The sequence below is a fragment of the Hemiscyllium ocellatum genome, chromosome 35 (assembly GCF_020745735.1).
Source record: "Hemiscyllium ocellatum isolate sHemOce1 chromosome 35, sHemOce1.pat.X.cur, whole genome shotgun sequence".
NCBI classification, from domain to species: domain Eukaryota; kingdom Metazoa; phylum Chordata; class Chondrichthyes; order Orectolobiformes; family Hemiscylliidae; genus Hemiscyllium; species Hemiscyllium ocellatum.
Genome location: NC_083435.1, coordinates 39,778,253 through 39,798,198, shown reverse-complemented (window position 1 = coordinate 39,798,198; position 19,946 = coordinate 39,778,253). Strand labels below are relative to the sequence as shown.

Genomic DNA, 19,946 nt, shown 5'->3' with positions numbered 1-19,946 from the left:
GGATTAATTGGAATTAGAGATTGGCAGGAAAACCAGTACCTGAAAATGGATCATCTTCTCCAATCAGTGGGGACTTGTAGGGCCTAATGGATGATTTCCACGCTGTGGGGAATTCTATAAAAGGTGCATAAACAGTTCAAGGAGAAGTAGGGCCGATCAGAAATCAACAAGGAAGCTTTCGGATGGAGGCAGGGGCATTGTTAACATATTAAATTAATAGTTTTCATCTGTCTTCACAAAAGAGGAGGAGGCTGCCTGGATTGTATTGACAGAGAAAGAAACTCTGTCATTAAAAGAGTCAAATTTAATCAGGATGAAGTCTTGGGGAGATTGTTGGCAACAAGGCACTGAAAACAGATGAAATGCATCCACCGACTTTGAAGGGAGGATAGAAATCGCAGATAGAAAACAAATGATTCTTCCCAGTTTTTTTCAGATCAGATGGTATGGACTGTTTTCAATTCTGATGGCCTCAATATCTTTCTTTTGTAGCTCTGACAATGTGAAAAGATATATATAAGCACTCATTCTTGGGGGCTTCATAAACTAAAAGCCTACTGCTAAGGGGACTGAGCTGAAAAGTTAAATATTCTGCTCTAAGATCAAATCTAAACCTTTGATCTTTTTCTTCTCTGTCCATCATAAACTTAACAGTGTGAACCTTTGATCAAATCAAACCACACAGGGCCTTTTGGCATTTGCCTTTTTGAAAATTGTATCTTGAATTCACTGTCTCTAATGATTTTCTCGCCTGAATCTTCTAACAGAATTGAAACCAACACACATGACTCTAAATATCCTAATTCCAAATGATAGTAATATATGTTATATACTTTTTATCAGGTGTTTTACAGAAGGATTGCATGGTTGTTGTGGTTCTGTTCGCGGAGCTGGGAGTTTTTCTTGCAAACGTTTCGTCCCCTTTCTAGGTGACATCTTCAGTGCTTGGGAGCCTCCTGTGAAGCGCTTCTGTGCTGATTCCTCCGGCATTTATACTGGTTTGAATCTGCCGCTTCCGGTTGTCAGTAGCTGTCCGCTGCAGTGGCCGGTATATAGGGTCTATGTCAATGTGTCTGTTGATCAAATTCGTGGATGAGTGCCATGCTTCTAGGAATTCCCTGGCTGTTCTCTGTTTGGCCTGGCCTATAATGGTGGTGTTGTCCCAATCGAATTCATGTTGTTTGTCACCTGAGTGTATGGCTACTAGGGATAGCTGGTCGTGTCGTTTCATGGCCAGTTGGTGTTCATGGATGCGGGTTGTTAGCTGTCTTCCTGTTTGTCCTGTGTAGTGTTTTGTGCAGTCCTTGCATGGGATTTTGTAAACCACGTTGGTTTTGCTCATGCTGGGAATCGGGTCCTTTGTCCTGGTGAGCTGTTGTCTGAGAGTGGCTGTTGGTTTGTGTGCTGTTATGAGTCCTAGTGGTCGCAGCCGTCAGAAATGCTCCTGATGTATGGGAGTGTGGCCAGTCCCTTGGGTTGTGGCACGTCCTCATTTCATTGTCTTTCCCTGAGGCATCTGTTAATGAAATTGCTTGGGTTTCCGTTTTTGTTGAATACCTTGTATAGGCGTTCTTCTTCCTCTTTTTGTAGTTCAGGTGTGCTGCAGTGTGTTGTGGCCCTTTTGAATAATGTCCTGATGCAATTTCATTTGTGTGTGTTGGGGTGGTTGCTTTCATAGTTCAGGACTTGGTCTGTGTGTGTGGCTTTTCTGTATACCTTCGTGGTGAATTCTCCGTTCGGTGTTCTTTGTACCATTACGTCCAGGAATGGGAGCTGGTTGTCCTTTTCTTCCTCTCTCGTGAATCGGATTCCTGTGAGTGTGTGGCATTGATGATCCGGTGTGTGTTCTCTATGTCTGTGTTTTTTATGATTACAAAGGTGTCGTCCACGTATCTGATCCATAGTTTGGGTTGTAGTTGCGGTAAAACAGAGAACAGCCAGGGAATTCTTAGAAGCATGGCACTCATATAAATGCCGGAGGAATCAGCACAGAAGCGCTTTACAGGAGGCTCCCAAGCACTGAAGATGTCACCTAGAAAGGGGACGAAACGCTTGCAAGAAAAACTCCCAGCTCGGTGAACAGAACCACAACAACGAGCACCCGAGCTACAAATCTTCTCACAAACTTTGATTGCATGGTATTAAGAGAAAGGATAGACACCACAGATAGATCCTCAGCATATCCCAGAAACAACTGCAAAACTGTGGGAAGACATCCAGTCCCTTCACAGCATTGCTCAGAGAAAGTTGAGCAGTGAAACCAACATCTGGAGATCAGTCAGGTCAGGGGAGCTTTGACATATCATCAGATCTCAAACTGGTCAGTGGTGTGGAGCCGTCCATCAGAACCAACCTTTCTGAAGGTTCGGCTGTGGATGGTTATTCAGGGTGAGACTGGGAAGAAATGTGAGTGGCTTTAAGTGTTCGATCGTTCATCGAGCCTCATGAACCACTGACTCATTCCGACTGTTTAAGTGCAAGGAGAGTTCCTCAGGCTCAGATCTCCAAACTCACAAAGTACATCTGTTTCATAATTGTTAATACGAGGGCAGCTACATGGAACATGAACCCTTCAAGTGTGAAACGTGTGACAAATCTTTTGAGGCCTCTTCAACTCTTCTGAGACATCAACGTAATCGCACAGGGCAGAAACCCTTCAGATGTGGCATTTGCAAGATGACTTTCACCCAATCCTCTGATTTCCTGACACACCAGAGAATTCACACAGGGGAGAAACCATTTATTTGTGAAGTGTGTGACCAATCATTCTCCCGCTCATCAACCCTCCGTGCACATCAATGTGTCCACACAGGAGAGAGGCCATTCACATGTGAGGTGTGTGATAAATCATTCTCGCACTCATCAACTCTGTGCACACATCAGCACATTCACACAGGGCTGAAACCATTCACTTGCGACGTGTGTGAGCAATCTTTCTCACGTTCATCAACCCTTCGAACACATCTACGTATTCACACTGGGAAGAAACCATTCACATGCGAGGTGTGTGACAAATCGTTTTCACACTTATCAACTCTTCGGATCCACCAGCGCGTTCATACAGGGGAGAAACCATTCATGCGTGTGGTGTGTGACAAATCATTCTCACACTTATCAACCCTCTGTACACACCAACGGATACACACAGGGGAGAAGCCATTCACCTGCAAGGTATGTGACAAATCATTCTCAGACTTAGCAGGCCTCCATGTTCATCAGCGGATTCACACAGGAGAGAAATCATTCACGTGTGAAGTGTGTGTACAAATCATTCTGTAGTAAAAAATGAGATCTGCAGATGCTGGAGATCACAGCTGAAAATGTGTTGCTGGTTAAAGCACAGCAGGTTAGGCAGCATCTCAGGAATAGGGAGTTCGACGTTTCAGCCTCCGCAGACATCAACGCATTCACACAAGGGAGAAGCTATTCACATCCAATGTGTGCGACAAGTCATTCTCAAGGTCATGGAATCTCCTGTTCCAATAAAGGATCCACAAAAGGGAGTAAACCTTCATCCAATTTCTCAAAGCACCAGACTATTTGCATAGGAGAGAAACTCCTGTTTGAAATATTTAATGAAACATTCATTCAGTCAATGTATCTCCTGATCCGTCACTATACCCACAAAGAGAAGGAACTCTTATTATATGAGAATTCTGTAATAAAGCTTTTATGCAATTGCTGGGGCTCCTGGATCATCAGCACACCAACATAGGAGCTACCGACAGATGTGAAGGCAGTTCAGTAATTTTATTGGGTTTGTGAACTAGCTCACTAAGTCTTAGCCCAATCTGCCCTCATAAGTGTTTCCCTGTACCCAGTCTCACTGTGCAGGGTGTTCAGTGGGACTGGGACACAGAACAAGAAGCAGCTTTCACTCCCATCAAACAACTAGTGATGACATCACCAGTGCTGAGGGATGATGATGTAACAATGGAGTCACCCTGCAGTGTGATGTCAGTGAAACAGGACTTGGAGTAACCCCCAGGCAGTGAGGACAGCCCGCTGTGTTTGTATCCAGAGGGTTTACACAAACTGAACACTGTACACAGATTAAAAACAGAGAGACTGGATATTATCTTTGTTTGTGAGCTGCTCAACCAGCACCCGTTAAGGAGAGAGAAAATGATGGTAGAGTCTGACCACAAGGCAATTCAGAGCATCTTTCTCAAATCACCTGCATTTGCTTTAAAGCAGCTACAAAATATGCCAATTCATTTAGAGGCATGTCACTGGGAAGTGAAGTACAAGCAAGGGAAGCAGATGTACATCAGTGACATGATGAGAGCTACACTCTCTCTGAAGTTGATGCTGATGCAGTGTGTGAAATATTTCAGATTTAACCAGAAGCAACAGCACAACATGGGCGGCACGGTGGCACAGTGGTTAGCACAGCTGCCTCACAGTGCCAGAGACCCGGGTTCAATTCCCGCCTCAGGCGACTGACTGTGTGGAGTTTGCACATTCTCCCTTTCCGGTTTCCTCCCACAGTCCAAAGATGTGCAGGTCAGGTGAATTGTCTGTAGTGTTAAGTAAGTGGTAAATGTAGGGGTATGGGTGGTTTGTGCTTGGGCAGGTCGGTGTGGACTTGTTGGGCTGAAGGGCCTGTTTCCACACTGTAAAGTAATCTAATCTAATCTAAAACATGCTGTGGAAACCAGCATTCCAGCAGATTGGTTCTAGGCCACGTATAACAATACTGACAGTGCATCGCTGACAGATGACCAAGTTTTTTCCCGCGATGGAGAGCGACCGTAGCTTCCACCTGCCCAGTTTCTGTCTCACTTTGCTGATACGCTCCTCCCAAGACTTGGCGCAAGACCAGCCCCCACGAACCAGGGCCTTGGTCAGCTCGTCCAGAGGTAGCGGCTGGTCCAGCCTCTCCCGCGTTCTGTCGTCTAAGACCTCCGTGATAGACGACAGGAACGACTGGGAGGCCGCGCTGTCGGTCGGCTTCGCGTCATACAGACTGGCGTAGAAGGATTTACTGATCCTCATGACGTCAGCCTGAGATGACGTTATCGAGCAGTCTTCTTCCTTCAGGCTGCTGAGCACAGAGCTCTCTTTGTGCACCTTCTGGAAGAAGAAACGTGAGCACGTCTCGTCCTGCTCCACCGAGCGGACCCTGGACCGGAAGATTATCTTGGAAGCCTCCGAGGAAAAGAACGAGGCTTGCTGGCCCTTCACCTCCTTGAGGCCCTCCGTGACATCGACCCCCATCGTCTGCAGCAGGAGCAGGTTCTGCATACTTTCCTGGAGCTGGGACAGTTTTCCCCGCCTCTCTCTCGCCTCCTGAACACCTTTGAGGATGAAGTACCTCTTGATGTTCCCTTTTACTGTTTCCCATCAGTCCGCTGGGGACTCAAAGAGGGGCTTCACGGTTCTCAAACCTGTGTAGTCCCTCAGTGGAAGCTGCTGCAGGACGACCAACCGTTCGCTCTTACCCACTGGGGCGTACACATTGATCAGTCTCAGGGGAGCATTCCTGTACATGATGTCGGTGACAAGGAGGCGCCCATCGTCTACCTCCTTAACCTCGGAGATGGTGAAGTTGCCTCCTCGCAACAGGATAGAGCTGAAAATGTGTTGCTGGAAAAGCGCAGCAGGTCAGGCAGCATCCAAGGAACAAGAGATTCGCCGTTTCGGGCATAAGCCCTTCTTCAGGAATGAGGCTTATGCCCGAAACGTCGAATCTCCTGTTCCTTGGATGCTGCCTGACCTGCTCTGCTTTTCCAGCAACACATTTTCAGCTCTGATCTCCAGCATCTGCAGACCTCACTTTCTCCTCGCAACAGGATACCCAGGCCAGAGGCGCGGCTATCGTTACCCCCCGACCAAACTGACGACCCATGGGCCCACAAGCTTGACCATCTCCTGTAGCTGCTGAGGTGTGGTATCCCACACTCCTGCAGAAACAGGTCGTCGGCTTTAACGTTGGCCACGAAGGCCACGAACACATCATGTAGCCGATTTGATGCTACGCACATTGATGCTGGCAATTTTTAACCCCATTTTAACAGTTTACGAGGTTAACAGTGTCCATTTGCTGCTGGTCCTGCCTCTCTGGGGTAGCTGTGTGCATCCCTGTGGTGACGGCAAACTGCTGGACCCTCCCAGGGCTGAGGTAGCTGTCTGGCTCCACGCTGGAGCTATTTCCCCACTCTGGTGTCTTCAGATTAGGCCCAGGGTCCGCACCGTCCAGTTCTCTATCTGACAGCGGGGCTGTCACAGGTTCGCTGCTCCCAGTTACCTCTCCTTTTACCTGGAGCTGGTGGTGAAGAATCAGTGGACAGAGCTGAATATAATCTGTCGAATAAATTGTTGAAAGAGGCACTTTGAGCAACACTGGAATAGATAGGCAGTAGATTAGACTACTTACAGTGTGGAAACAGGCCCTTCGGCCCAAGTCCACACAGACCCGCCGAAGCGCAATCTAGCCATACCCCTACATTTATCCCTTACCCAACACTACACTGTGCCGCCCACTAATAGAGGGAAATGGAGCAAATGTGGGCGCAGATTTGGTTATTTGAAGGGCTTGGTCCTCTTATGAAAAGCTTTGAACACAGTAGTTTATTGCAGGATGAAGTAAGACGTGGGGCATTATCTGTCCATTTGGAGAAAACGGAATTGAACATCGGTGCGCGGGACATAGGAAGCCGCATGAAGCACAAGTGAGCGCCATCTACTGAAAGATCTGCTTTTTGCTTGTAAATCAGGGGAGAGCGCGAACGCAGTCCCCCACTACCACAAATTTTGCAGTCGAGTATCCCGCATTTGGGGACATCGCAGGCGTCAGCACACCCGAAGTGCAATGGGATAGCCTCGTCCTGGGAGAACCACCTTGTTGATCATGGTATCTCCCCTGCCAGGTAAGTATGCTCAATACTCTCACTCGCTCAAACCCAACAACACCCCATACCTCTTACACTCATACTAACTGCCGGCTCGAAAATCGCAAATAAACCTCTCTAAAGTTACCTGTCTGTACAACAGCGCAATTTCTCACCCGGATCACAGAACATCCCGAAAGGCTCAGCTTTCACTCAATCCGACACTCACTGGGCGACCTGAGAAGCTGCGATAATTTGCATATCGTCCTTAAACGGAAAAGCTCCGCCCTTCCCCGCCCCCTTCACACTGCCTCCTTCTTCACCAAAACAAAGCCCCAAACATCGCTCATACACTTGAAGCAATCTGTTACCAAACACTGTTTACAATGTGAGGTGAACGCGAATAAAAGCAATTTTTAAGCTTTGCTGGTAAAACTTGAAAGCTATTTTGAAATCACTTTTTCCTAATCCCTCCAAATTGAACAAATCTTCTTTTGTGAAACTGCAGCTTTGCAATCTTCCCCCCTCTGTGGCCCACCATGCAAATCAATCACTACAGGAGACCTCACGGTTAAGGTGAAAGGTGCCAGGAACAAGGAAATATTTCTCAACGCTGTTTGGATGTGACATTAAACTGAGAGCAGCACCACCTTTTCTGGATGCACATTCCACGTTTTCAACACCCTCTGTTGTTTCGAAAAACAGTCGCCTGTGATTCAAATGTAAATATTATTTTCATATATGTCTTTGATTTACTTGCTTACTTATACTAATAATGACACGTGTTTTACCATGACACCTGGTTATTATGGTTGAAGTACAAGATTAGATTCCCTAACATTGTGGAAACAGACCCTTCAGCCCAACAAGTCTACACAGACCCTTGGAAGAGGAATCCACCCAGAACCATGGATAAAAGCAAATTAATGTGGATGCTGGAATCTGAAACCAAAAGAGAAAATGCTGGAAAATCTCAGCAGGTCTGGCAGCATCTGTAAGGAGAGAAAAGAGCTGACGTTTCAAGTCTAACTGACCCTTTGTCAAAGCTAAACAAAACGGGAGAAATAGGGAGGTATTTATACTCGGCTAGGAGAGAGAAGGTGAGTCATGGCTCCAGAAGCAAAGGGAACAATAAAGAGATGATAATGACAGAGATTATTGGGAGATTAGGAGCTGTGAATGACCAAGACTGAAGCCAGTGCTATATGACAAAATATATGGGGGATGGATGAAGCAGAGGCAAAATGGAGAACAGGGAGAAGGGTAGCAAAGGGGGAAGAGGAGAGGAAAAAGGTGACGAGAGAGTGGGGAGTGAGAGGAAGAGAGACAATCATATATAAATATATATATATTTTATCACAAATGCAGGATACAGAAGCATAACAAATTAGTTACTTGATGTTAATTGACATTCTACCTCGGGAAGACTGTTACAATAGACAGTGTTGGATATTGTCATTTCCCTATTGACTGAGCAGACCTGAGGAGCCAAACTGTCTCAATAGCAGTTTGACTGAAACTCAGATCTACTGTCCCACCCGAAACCTTGCAGCATTGTCCTGTCAGCACCTATTCAATCAATCAAGTTGAATGGCCTGTATATCTGCCTGACTTGATCGCAGTGAATGCTGCAAGCTTCCTGCCTTCATACCGCAGTTCCCACTGTCCTATTAAAACCTGTTCCATATCATCAATCAGGGGAACAGTGTGCATACCTGTTGGTCTGGCCTGATCCAACTTCAGTTATCCACTTTTCCCAGCAGGCCATTCAATTGGCCAATGTTGTTTTCAGAAGCCCAAAAGAGCTGTAATTTCTTTAAAAAGGGACAAGACAGCAGACGATGACATATCCCTCCCAGACCGTCTCAACACCTTCTATGCTCGCTTTGAGCAGAATTTCGGTTGGGAGGTAACACCTATTCTGACAAGTCCTAACGAACCTATCCCAACAGTCACTGCATTAGAGGTCAGATCAGTTTTCCTTCGTGTGAATCCAAGGAGAGCGATGGGACCAGATGGAGTACCAGGCCGTGCACTCAGAGCATGCACAGACCAACTGGCAGAGGTCTTCTCGGACATCTTCCAGCTCTCTCTGCAGCCAGCCACTGTCGCTGCCTGCTTCAAGAGGGCCAACATCATCCCTATGCCTAAGAAGTTTCATGCAGCATGTGTCCATGACTACTGCCCAGTGGCCCTAACTTTGGTGGTCATGAAGTGCTTTGAAAAGCTGGTCATTGCATTAGTCAACTCCAGCCTCCCCACTCCTCTTTGACCCACTCTAATTTGTCTATCGGACCAACAGATCCACGTCAGGTGCCACATCACTTGCCCTTCACTCCTCCCTAGAACATCTTGACACCAAGACTCCTTCTCATTGACTACAGTTCAGCCTTCAGCACTATTATTCCCTTGAGGCTGATTACTAAACTCAGTGATCTCAGACTGAGCCCCACTCTCTGCAACTGGATCCTCACTTCACTGACCCACAGGCCACAATCAGTGAAAACTGGGGACAATGTTTCACCTTCACTAACACTCAACACTGGAACCGGCCCAGGGGTGCATACTCAGTCCCTTACTGTACTCACTGTATACCCATCACCAAATACCAGACTAATGCCATTTACAAGTTTGCTGATCACATCACCACAGTCATTGAATCTCAGATGGCGACAAAATTGGTCACAGACGGGGAGGTGGAAGACCTTGAAAAATGGTGCACTGAGAACAACCTAGCTCTCAATGTCGCAAAACCAAGGAACTCATTACTGACTTTCAGTGGGATGTAACCCATGCCCCTTACCCATCAATAGCACAGAGGTGGAACGAGTGGAGAGTGTCAAGCTCCTGGGAGTGGTCATCCACAACAAGCTTTCTTGGACTCTTCATGTGAACGTACTGGTTACAAAGGCCCAGCAATGTCTCTTCTTCCTCAGGCAGCTGAGGGAATTTGGCATGACGGTGAATACCCTTGCCAGCTTTTATAGGTGCACCATCGAGAGCATTCTGTCTGGATGTTTCACTACCTGGTATGGCAACTATACCATTCAAGATCAGAGACGGTTACAGAGAGTGGTGAACTCAGCCCGGACAATCACAAAGGCCAACCTCCCATCTATAGAATCCATCTACTAGGCCCACTGTCAAGGAAAGGCCGCCAGCATTCTCAAAGATCCATCCCACCGGGGCAATGTTTTGCTACAACCTCTGACCTGGGTGTGTGGAACACTAATGCTCCTGCTCAGGGCCTGAACATAATCTAGCAGGGCAGTGGCAGCAAAACCCGGTGCATACCAGGACTGCGTTAAAGTGTGCATCATGCCCCTCTTGCCCATGTGGCCAATGACATGGGCTGCGAGGGTCAGTGAGTGTAGGTGGGCTCTTGGGTAAATGATGTGGCCGTCAGGGTGTCTGAGCAGCTGTAGGGAAGGAGACTGTGTGGTCCCAATGTGGGGCCCAACTCTCCTTTCCTTGTGGTGGAGAAGCCTGTTTGGCATCTCACACTGTCTCCATAGGATCAGGCAATACTGGGGCCTTCCCTATTCTGGGGTGGGCAGGGGGTGAGTGGTGGGGGTCAGTGCGGCCTCCCAGGCTGCTGGGTCAGCTGAGGCATTCCCCAGGGTGACACGGCCAGTGGCAGAGGTATGGACAGCTCATTTTATAATGGCTAGGACGGAGGATAAGAGGATTACTTCCAGGAGGTTAGAGTTCAGCACAGCGTGTTGTAGTGGCCTCCCTTCTGACGTGATGAAGCCTCTCTGTTTCCAAAGTGGGCTAAAATCATGGACGACTCTGAAGGCCTATCTAGAGTCAGTATCAATGTTTGCTGTGTAATCTTTTGCAATGATGCAAGCCCTAGTGACCCCAAACAGCTCCGCAGCCTGTGCAGATGTGCCATCCGGCAGTGCAGCTGACTCTCGGACTGTGAAAGGGGAATAGACGGCATACCCTGCCAGTGTACAGTGGTCTGAGGGCCTGAAGGAAGACCCCCCAGCCCAGTGATTTTATAACACCCCGCAGTCATTTTATAACAACCCCCTCAGCCCAGTGTTTATATAATATACCTCAGTCATTTTATAACAGCCCCAGCCCGGTGTTCATATAACTCGCGTGATCATTTTATAAGAACAACCCCAATCCCAGTGTTTATATAGCACCCCTCCCCCAGTCATTTTATAACAATCCCCCCCAGCCCAGTGTTTATATAACACACCACAGTCATTTTACAACAACCCCCCAGCCCTGTGTTTACATAACACTACTGACCACCCCCTCAGTTGTACTGGACCCACAAAGGGTTTTCTCAGAATGGGAAAGGGTGAGCTGGCTATATTCTGTCTCTTGTCATGCTGTACCCCAAATGAACTCCAAACAATGTCCAAAAAAACCCACAAATTCATGACAGTCATAAACCTAGGTATGTGATTTCCAGGAAATAGGCCCAAGCAATTAGTTTGAACTACGTGACTTCCAAAATGGTTTTTCAAAAGGAGACTTAATCTGACATTTTAATGACCCTTTTTAAATCAAAAATAGTTCAAGAATCTTCTCAGTCTCTTCAAACCAATTACTATCCACAATCCTATAAACATGAATCAGCTAAAAAAACCTTCGAAACAACCAATTTAAAACATTGTATACACTTCAACAGCTAAGTTACAACTAATATTTTACATAAAGTACAAGTAACTTTCTCTCCCAGCACTTTGCTCTGACATTGTTCATTAAATAATTATCATGGCAGATTCATCATGATTTATATTCAACAATTCAATATCTGTAATGTCCAAAATTTAAATCCTTATTTTACTTTGGGTGAACAGCAAGAAACTGTGGTCCATGTTGGGGGCTTATGTAGGATGGAGGATGCGGTATATCAATCAGAATTCTGGGAGTTATATAGAAAGTTATCCCGCAGCACCTCAAATGTAGTCATCTCAAGATTCTTCCCAGTGCAATGTGCAAGTGAGTGCAGAAGTAGGAGGATAAGACAGGTGAATGCATGGCCTCAAACATGGCTGGAGCAGAAGGGAGGGCTTTGGATTCCAGGGATTCTAGGACTGGCTCCGGGAAGATGTTGCCTGTACAAGTCGGATGGATTGCCTGAAACCTAGCTGGGACTGAGTTCCTGGTGAGGTGTAGGCAGAGGTGTGGGATCCAAGAGATATGAGAGATGAATAGCAATGCAAACAAAATACTTAAGAATATAGTTAGCACTAGCATAGAAAATAGAAAGGTAACATGTGAAGTTGAAACAGGGGAGAAAGAAAGTCCAAAACAGAGTTCCCATGCTTCTATGTAAATATACAGAACACAATTCATAAAGTTGAGGATTAAGAGCTGCTGATTGCAATGTGGTCTGATGATGTTGCAGCAGTGACAGAGATCTGGTTCAAGGAAGGGCAAGACTTCCTAGGCATAAGTGACACAGGAAAGATGAAAATGGAAAGAAAGGAGGAGGGGTAGCAGAATTGGTTAAAGCTGGCATTTGCAGTCCCAGAGAAGGAAAATATCTCAGAGGGTTCACAGAGAGAGTCAATTTGGCTACAGTTGTGGAATACAATGGATGACATTATATTGCTTGGTGTAGTCTACAGACCACCAAAAAGTGGAAAGGATTTAGAGGATCAAATCTGCACGGAAATTACAGAGAAATGCTAGCATTATAGAGTACTTATAAGGGGGGACATCTATTACCCAAATATAGGCAAGGGTAGTGGTAGTGTAAGAGGCAGAGAGGGCCAATTGTTCCTACATTGTGTTCTGGAACGTTTTGTACAGCAGCATGCATTGTTGGATTTGGTCCTTAGAAATAAGGTGAATCGAGTGTCAGTGGGGGAACATTTAGGAGATTAGCATATCATAAGATTCAGAATATTGAAAAATGAAATGCAACAATCCAGAGTAAGTGAAGTCAATGAGCAGAGAGTTGACTTTAATTGGGCAAGAATAGAGCTGAGCAGGATTAATTGGAATTAGAGATTGGCAGGAAAACCAGTACCTGAAAATGGATCATCTTCTCCGATCAGTGGGGACTTGTAGGGCCTAATGGATGATTTCCACGCTGTGGGGAATTCTATAAAAGGTGCATAAACAGTTCAAGGAGAAGTAGGGCCGATCAGAAATCAACAAGGAAGCTTTCGGATGGAGGCAGGGGCATTGTTAACATATTAAATTAATAGTTTTCATCTGTCTTCACAAAAGAGGAGGAGGCTGCCTGGATTGTATTGACAGAGAAAGAAACTCTGTCATTAAAAGAGTCAAATTTAATCAGGATGAAGTCTTGGGGAGATTGTTGGCAACAAGGCACTGAAAACAGATGAAATGCATCCACCGACTTTGAAGGGAGGATAGAAATCGCAGATAGAAAACAAATGATTCTTCCCAGTTTTTTTCAGATCAGATGGTATGGACTGTTTTCAATTCTGATGGCCTCAATATCTTTCTTTTGTAGCTCTGACAATGTGAAAAGATATATATAAGCACTCATTCTTGGGGGCTTCATAAACTAAAAGCCTACTGCTAAGGGGACTGAGCTGAAAAGTTAAATATTCTGCTCTAAGATCAAATCTAAACCTTTGATCTTTTTCTTCTCTGTCCATCATAAACTTAACAGTGTGAACCTTTGATCAAATCAAACCACACAGGGCCTTTTGGCATTTGCCTTTTTGAAAATTGTATCTTGAATTCACTGTCTCTAGCTGTCAGTAGCTGTCCACTGCAGTGGCCGGTATATAGGGTCTATGTCAATGTGTCTGTTGATCAAATTCATGGATGAGTGCCATGCTTCTAGGAATTCCCTGGCTGTTCTCTGTTTGGCCTGGCCTATAATGGTGGTGTTGTCCCAATCGAATTCATGTTGTTTGTCACCTGAGTGTCTGGCTACTAGGGATAGCTGGTGGTGTCGTTTCGTGGCCAGTTGGTGTTCATGGATGCAGGTTGTTAGCTGTCTTCCTGTTTGTCCTGTGTAGTGTTTTGTGCAGTCCTTGCATGGGATTTTGTAAACCACGTTGGTTTTGCTCATGCTGGGAATCGGGTCCTTTGTCCTGGTGAGCTGTTGTCTGAGAGTGGCTGTTGGTTTGTGTGCTGTTATGAGTCCTAGGGGTCGCAGCCGTCAGAAATGCTCCTGATGTATGGGAGTGTGGCCAGTCCCTTGGGTTGTGGCACGTCCTCATTTCATTGTCTTTCCCTGAGGCATCTGTTAATGAAATTGCTTGGGTTTCCGTTTTTGTTGAATACCTTGTATAGGTGTTCTTCTTCCTCTTTTTGTAGTTCAGGTGTGCTGCAGTGTGTTGTGGCCCTTTTGAATAATGTCCTGATGCAATTTCATTTGTGTGTGTTGGGGTGGTTGCTTTCATAGTTCAGGACTTGGTCTGTGTGTGTGGCTTTTCTGTATACCTTCGTGGTGAATTCTCCGTTCGGTGTTCTTTGTACCATTACGTCCAGGAATGGGAGCTGGTTGTCCTTTTCTTCCTCTCTCGTGAATCGGATTCCTGTGAGTGTGTGGCATTGATGATCCGGTGTGTGTTCTCTATATCTGTGTTTTTTATGATTACAAAGGTGTCGTCCACGTATCTGATCCATAGTTTGGGTTGTAGTTGCGGTAAAACAGAGAACAGCCAGGGAATTCCTAGAAGCATGGCACTCATATAAATGCCGGAGGAATCAGCACAGAAGCGCTTTACAGGAGGCTCCCAAGCACTGAAGATGTCACCTAGAAAGGGGACGAAACGCTTGCAAGAAAAACTCCCAGCTCGGTGAACAGAACCACAACAACGAGCACCCGAGGTACAAATCTTCTCACAAACTTTGATTGCATGGTATTAAGAGAAAGGATAGACACCACAGATAGATGCTCAGCATATCCCAGACACAACTGCAAAACTGTGGGAAGACATCCAGTCCCTTCACAGCATTGCTCAGAGAAAGTTGAGCAGTGAAACCAACATCTGGAGATCAGTCAGGTCAGGGGAGCTTTGACATATCATCAGATCTCAAACTGGTCAGTGGTGTGGAGCCGTCCATCAGAACCAACCTTTCTGAAGGTTCGGCTGTGGGTGGTTATTCAGGGTGAGACTGGGAAGAAATGTGAGTGGCTTTAAGTGTTCGATCGTTCATCGAGCCTCATGAGCCACTGACTCATTCCGACTGTTTAAGTGCAAGGAGAGTTCCTCAGGCTCAGATCTCCAAACTCACAAAGTACATCTGTTTCACAATTGTTAATACGAGGGCAGCTACATGGAACATGAACCCTTCAAGTGTGAAACGTGTGACAAATCTTTTGAGGCCTCTTCAACTCTTCTGAGACATCAACGTAATCACACAGGGCAGAAACCCTTCAGATGTGGCATTTGCAAGATGACTTTCACCCAATCCTCTGATTTCCTGACACACCAGAGAATTCACACAGGGGAGAAACCATTTATTTGTGAAGTGTGTGACCAATCATTCTCCCGCTCATCAACCCTCCGTGCACATCAACGTGTCCACACAGGAGAGAGGCCATTCACATGTGAGGTGTGTGATAAATCATTCTCGCACTCATCAACTCTGCGCACACATCAGCACATTCACACAGGGCTGAAACCATTCACTTGCGAGGTGTGTGAGCAATCTTTCTCACGTTCATCAACCCTTCGAACACATCTACGTATTCACACTGGGAAGAAACCATTCACATGCGAGGTGTGTGACAAATCGTTTTCACACTTATCAACTCTGCGGATCCACCAGCGCGTTCATACAGGGGAGAAACCATTCATGCGTGTGGTGTGTGACAAATCATTCTCACACTTATCAACCCTCTGTACACACCAACGGATACACACAGGGGAGAAGCCATTCACCTGCAAGGTATGTGACAAATCATTCTCAGACTTAGCAGGCCTCCATGTTCATCAGCGGATTCACACAGGAGAGAAATCATTCACGTGTGAAGTGTGTGTACAAATCATTCTGTAGTAAAAAATGAGATCTGCAGATGCTGGAGATCACAGCTGAAAATGTGTTGCTGGTTAAAGCACAGCAGGTTAGGCAGCATCTCAGGAATAGGGAATTCGACGTTTCAGCCTCCGCAGACATCAACGCATTCACACAAGGGAGAAGCTATTCACATCCAATGTGTGCGACAAGTCATTCTCAAGGTCATGGAATCTCCTGTTCCAATAAAGGATCCACAAAAGGGAGTAAACCTTCATCCAATTTCTCAAAGCACCAGACTATTTGCATAGGAGAGAAACTCCTGTTTGAAATATTTAATGAAACATTCATTCAGTCAATGTATCTCCTGATCCGTCACTATACCCACAAAGAGAAGGAACTCTTATTATATGAGAATTCTGTAATAAAGCTTTTATGCAATTGCTGGGGCTCCTGGATCATCAGCACACCAACATAGGAGCTACCGACAGATGTGAAGGCAGTTCAGTAATTTTATTGGGTTTGTGAACTAGCTCACTAAGTCTTAGCCCAATCTGCCCTCATAAGTGTTTCCCTGTACCCAGTCTCACTGTGCAGGGTGTTCAGTGGGACTGGGACACAGAACAAGAAGCAGCTTTCACTCCCATCAAACAACTAGTGATGACATCACCAGTGCTGAGGGATGATGATGTAACAATGGAGTCACCCTGCAGTGTGATGTCAGTGAAACAGGACTTGGAGTAACCCCCAGGCAGTGAGGACAGCCCGCTGTGTTTGTATCCAGAGGGTTTACACAAATTGAACACTGTACATAGATTAAAAACAGAGAGACTGGATATTATCTTTGTTTGTGAGCTGCTCAACCAGCACCCGTTAAGGAGAGAGAAAATGATGGTAAAGTCTGACCACAAGGCAATTCAGAGCATCTTTCTCAAATCACCTGCATTTGCTTTAAAGCAGCTACAAAATATGCCAATTCATTTAGAGGCATGTCACTGGGAAGTGAAGTACAAGCAAGGGAAGCAGATGTACATCAGTGACATGCTGAGAGCTACACTCTCTCTGAAGTTGATGCTGATGCAGTGTGTGAAATATTTCAGATTTAACCAGAAGCAACAGCACAACATGGGCGGCACGGTGGCACAGTGGTTAGCACAGCTGCCTCACAGTGCCAGAGACCCGGGTTCAATTCCCGCCTCAGGCGACTGACTGTGTGGAGTTTGCACATTCTCCCTTTCCGGTTTCCTCCCACAGTCCAAAGATGTGCAGGTCAGGTGAATTGGCCATGCTAAATTGTCTGTAGTGTTAAATAAGTGGTAAATGTAGGGGTATGGGTGGTTTGTGCTTGGGCAGGTCGGTGTGGACTTGTTGGGCTGAAGGGCCTGTTTCCACACTGTAAAGTAATCTAATCTAATCTAAAACATGCTGTGGAAACCAGCATTCCAGCAGATTGGTTCTGGGCCACGTATAACAATACTGACAGTGCAACACTGACAGATGACCAAGTTTTTTCCCGCGATGGAGAGCGACCGTAGCTTCCACCTGCCCAGTTTCTGTCTCACTTTGCTGATACGCTCCTCCCAAGACTTGGCGCAAGACCAGCCCCCACGAACCAGGGCCTTGGTCAGCTCGTCCAGAGGTAGCGGCTGGTCCAGCCTCTCCCGCGTTCTGTCGTCTAAGACCTCCATGATAGACGACAGGAACGACTGGGAGGCCGCGCTGTCGGTCGGCTTCGCGTCATACAGACTGGCGTAGAAGGATTTACTGATCCTCATGACGTCAGCCTGAGATGACGTTATCGAGCAGTCTTCTTCCTTCAGGCTGCTGAGCACAGAGCTCTCTTTGTGCACCTTCTGGAAGAAGAAACGTGAGCACGTCTCGTCCTGCTCCACCGAGCGGACCCTGGACCGGAAGATTATCTTGGAAGCCTCCGAGGAAAAGAACGAGGCTTGCTGGCCCTTCACCTCCTTGAGGCCCTCCGTGACATCGACCCCCATCGTCTGCAGCAGGAGCAGGTTCTGCATACTTTCCTGGAGCTTGGACAGTTTTCCCCGCCTCTCTCTCGCCTCCTGAACACCTTTGAGGATGAAGTACCTCTTGATGTTCCCTTTTACTGTTTCCCATCAGTCCGCTGGGGACTCAAAGAGGGGCTTCACGGTTCTCAAACCTGTGTAGTCCCTCAGTGGAAGCTGCTGCAGGACGACCAACCGTTCGCTCTTACCCACTGGGGCGTACACATTGATCAGTCTCAGGGGAGCATTCCTGTACATGATGTCAGTGACAAGGAGGCGCCCAACGTCTACCTCCTTAACCTCGGAGATGGTGAAGTTGCCTCCTCGCAACAGGATAGAGCTGAAAATGTGTTGCTGGAAAAGCGCAGCAGGTCAGGCAGCATCCAAGGAACAAGAGATTCGCCGTTTCGGGCATAAGCCCTTCTTCAGGAATGAGGCTTATGCCCGAAACGTCGAATCTCCTGTTCCTTGGATGCTGCCTGACCTGCTCTGCTTTTCCAGCAACACATTTTCAGCTCTGATCTCCAGCATCTGCAGACCTCACTTTCTCCTCGCAACAGGATACCCAGGCCAGAGGCGCGGCTATCGTTGCCCCCCGACCAAACTGACGACCCATGGGCCCACAAGCTTGACCATCTCCTGTAGCTGCTGAGGTGCGGTATCCCACACTCCTGCAGAAACAGGTCGTCAGCTTTAACATCGGCCACGAACACATCATGTAGCCGATTTGATGCTACGCACATTGATGCTGGCAATTTTTAACCCCATTTTAACAGTTTACGAGGTTAACAGTGTCCATTTGCTGCTGGTCCTGCCTCTCTGGGGTAGCTGTGTGCATCCCTGTGGTGACGGCAAACTGCTGGACCCTCCCAGGGCTGAGGCTGGAGCTATTTCCCCACTCTGGTGTCTTCAGATTAGGCCCAGGGTCCGCACCGTCCAGTTCTCTATCTGACAGCGGGGCTGTCACAGGTTCGCTGCTCCCAGTTACCTCTCCTTTTACCTGGAGCTGGTGGTGAAGAATCAGTGGACAGAGCTGAATATAATCTGTCGAATAAATTGTTGAAAGAGGCACTTTGAGCAACACTGGAATAGATAGGCAGTAGATTAGACTACTTACAGTGTGGAAACAGGCCCTTCGGCCCAAGTCCACACAGACCCGCAATCTAGCCATACCCCTACATTTATCCCTTACCCAACACTACACTGTGCCGCCCACTAATAGAGGGAAATGGAGCAAATGTGGGCGCAGATTTGGTTATTTGAAGGGCTTGGTCCTCTTATGAAAAGCTTTGAACACAGTAGTTTATTGCAGGATGAAGTAAGACGTGGGGCATTATCTGTCCATTTGGAGAAAACGGAATTGAACATCGGTGCGCGGGACATAGGAAGCCGCATGAAGCACAAGTGAGCGCCATCTACTGAAAGATCTGCTTTTTGCTTGTAAATCAGGGGAGAGCGCGAACGCAGTCCCCCACTACCACAAATTTTGCAGTCGAGTATCCCGCATTTGGGGACATCGCAGGCGTCAGCACACCCGAAGTGCAATGGGATAGCCTCGTCCTGGGAGAACCACCTTGTTGTTCATGGTATCTCCCCTGCCAGGTAAGTATGCTCAATACTCTCACTCGCTCAAACCCAACAACACCCCATACCTCTTACACTCATACTAACTGCCGGCTCGAAAATCGCAAATAAACCTCTCTAAAGTTACCTGTCTGTACAACAGCGCAATTTCTCACCCGGATCACAGAACATCCCGAAAGGCTCAGCTTTCACTCAATCCGACACTCACTGGGCGACCTGAGAAGCTGCGATAATTTGCATATCGTCCTTAAACGGAAAAGCTCCGCCCTTCCCCGCCCCCTTCACACTGCCTCCTTCTTCACCAAAACAAAGCCCCAAACATCGCTCATACACTTGAAGCAATCTGTTACCAAACACTGTTTACAATGTGAGGTGAACGCGAATAAAAGCAATTTTTAAGCTTTGCTGGTAAAACTTGAAAGCTATTTTGAAATCACTTTTTCCTAATCCCTCCAAATTGAACAAATCTTCTTTTGTGAAACTGCAGCTTTGCAATCTTCCCCCCTCTGTGGCCCACCATGCAAATCAATCACTACAGGAGACCTCACGGTTAAGGTGAAAGGTGCCAGGAACAAGGAAATATTTCTCAACGCTGTTT

The 19,946-nt window shown here is 46.7% G+C and overlaps 2 non-coding genes across 2 annotated transcripts; both read right to left on the bottom strand.

Moving 5' to 3' along the window:
* Nucleotides 1-6,716: 6,716 nt before the first annotated feature.
* LOC132833070 (U1 spliceosomal RNA) lies at nucleotides 6,717-6,880 on the bottom strand. The gene has a single exon (XR_009647061.1). It is a non-coding gene; the product is annotated as a U1 spliceosomal RNA (small nuclear RNA).
* A 12,330-nt stretch (nucleotides 6,881-19,210) lies between these two features.
* On the bottom strand, nucleotides 19,211-19,374 carry LOC132833041 (U1 spliceosomal RNA). Its single transcript, XR_009647034.1, has one exon. It is a non-coding gene; the product is annotated as a U1 spliceosomal RNA (small nuclear RNA).
* Between the last annotated feature and the right edge of the window lie 572 nt (nucleotides 19,375-19,946).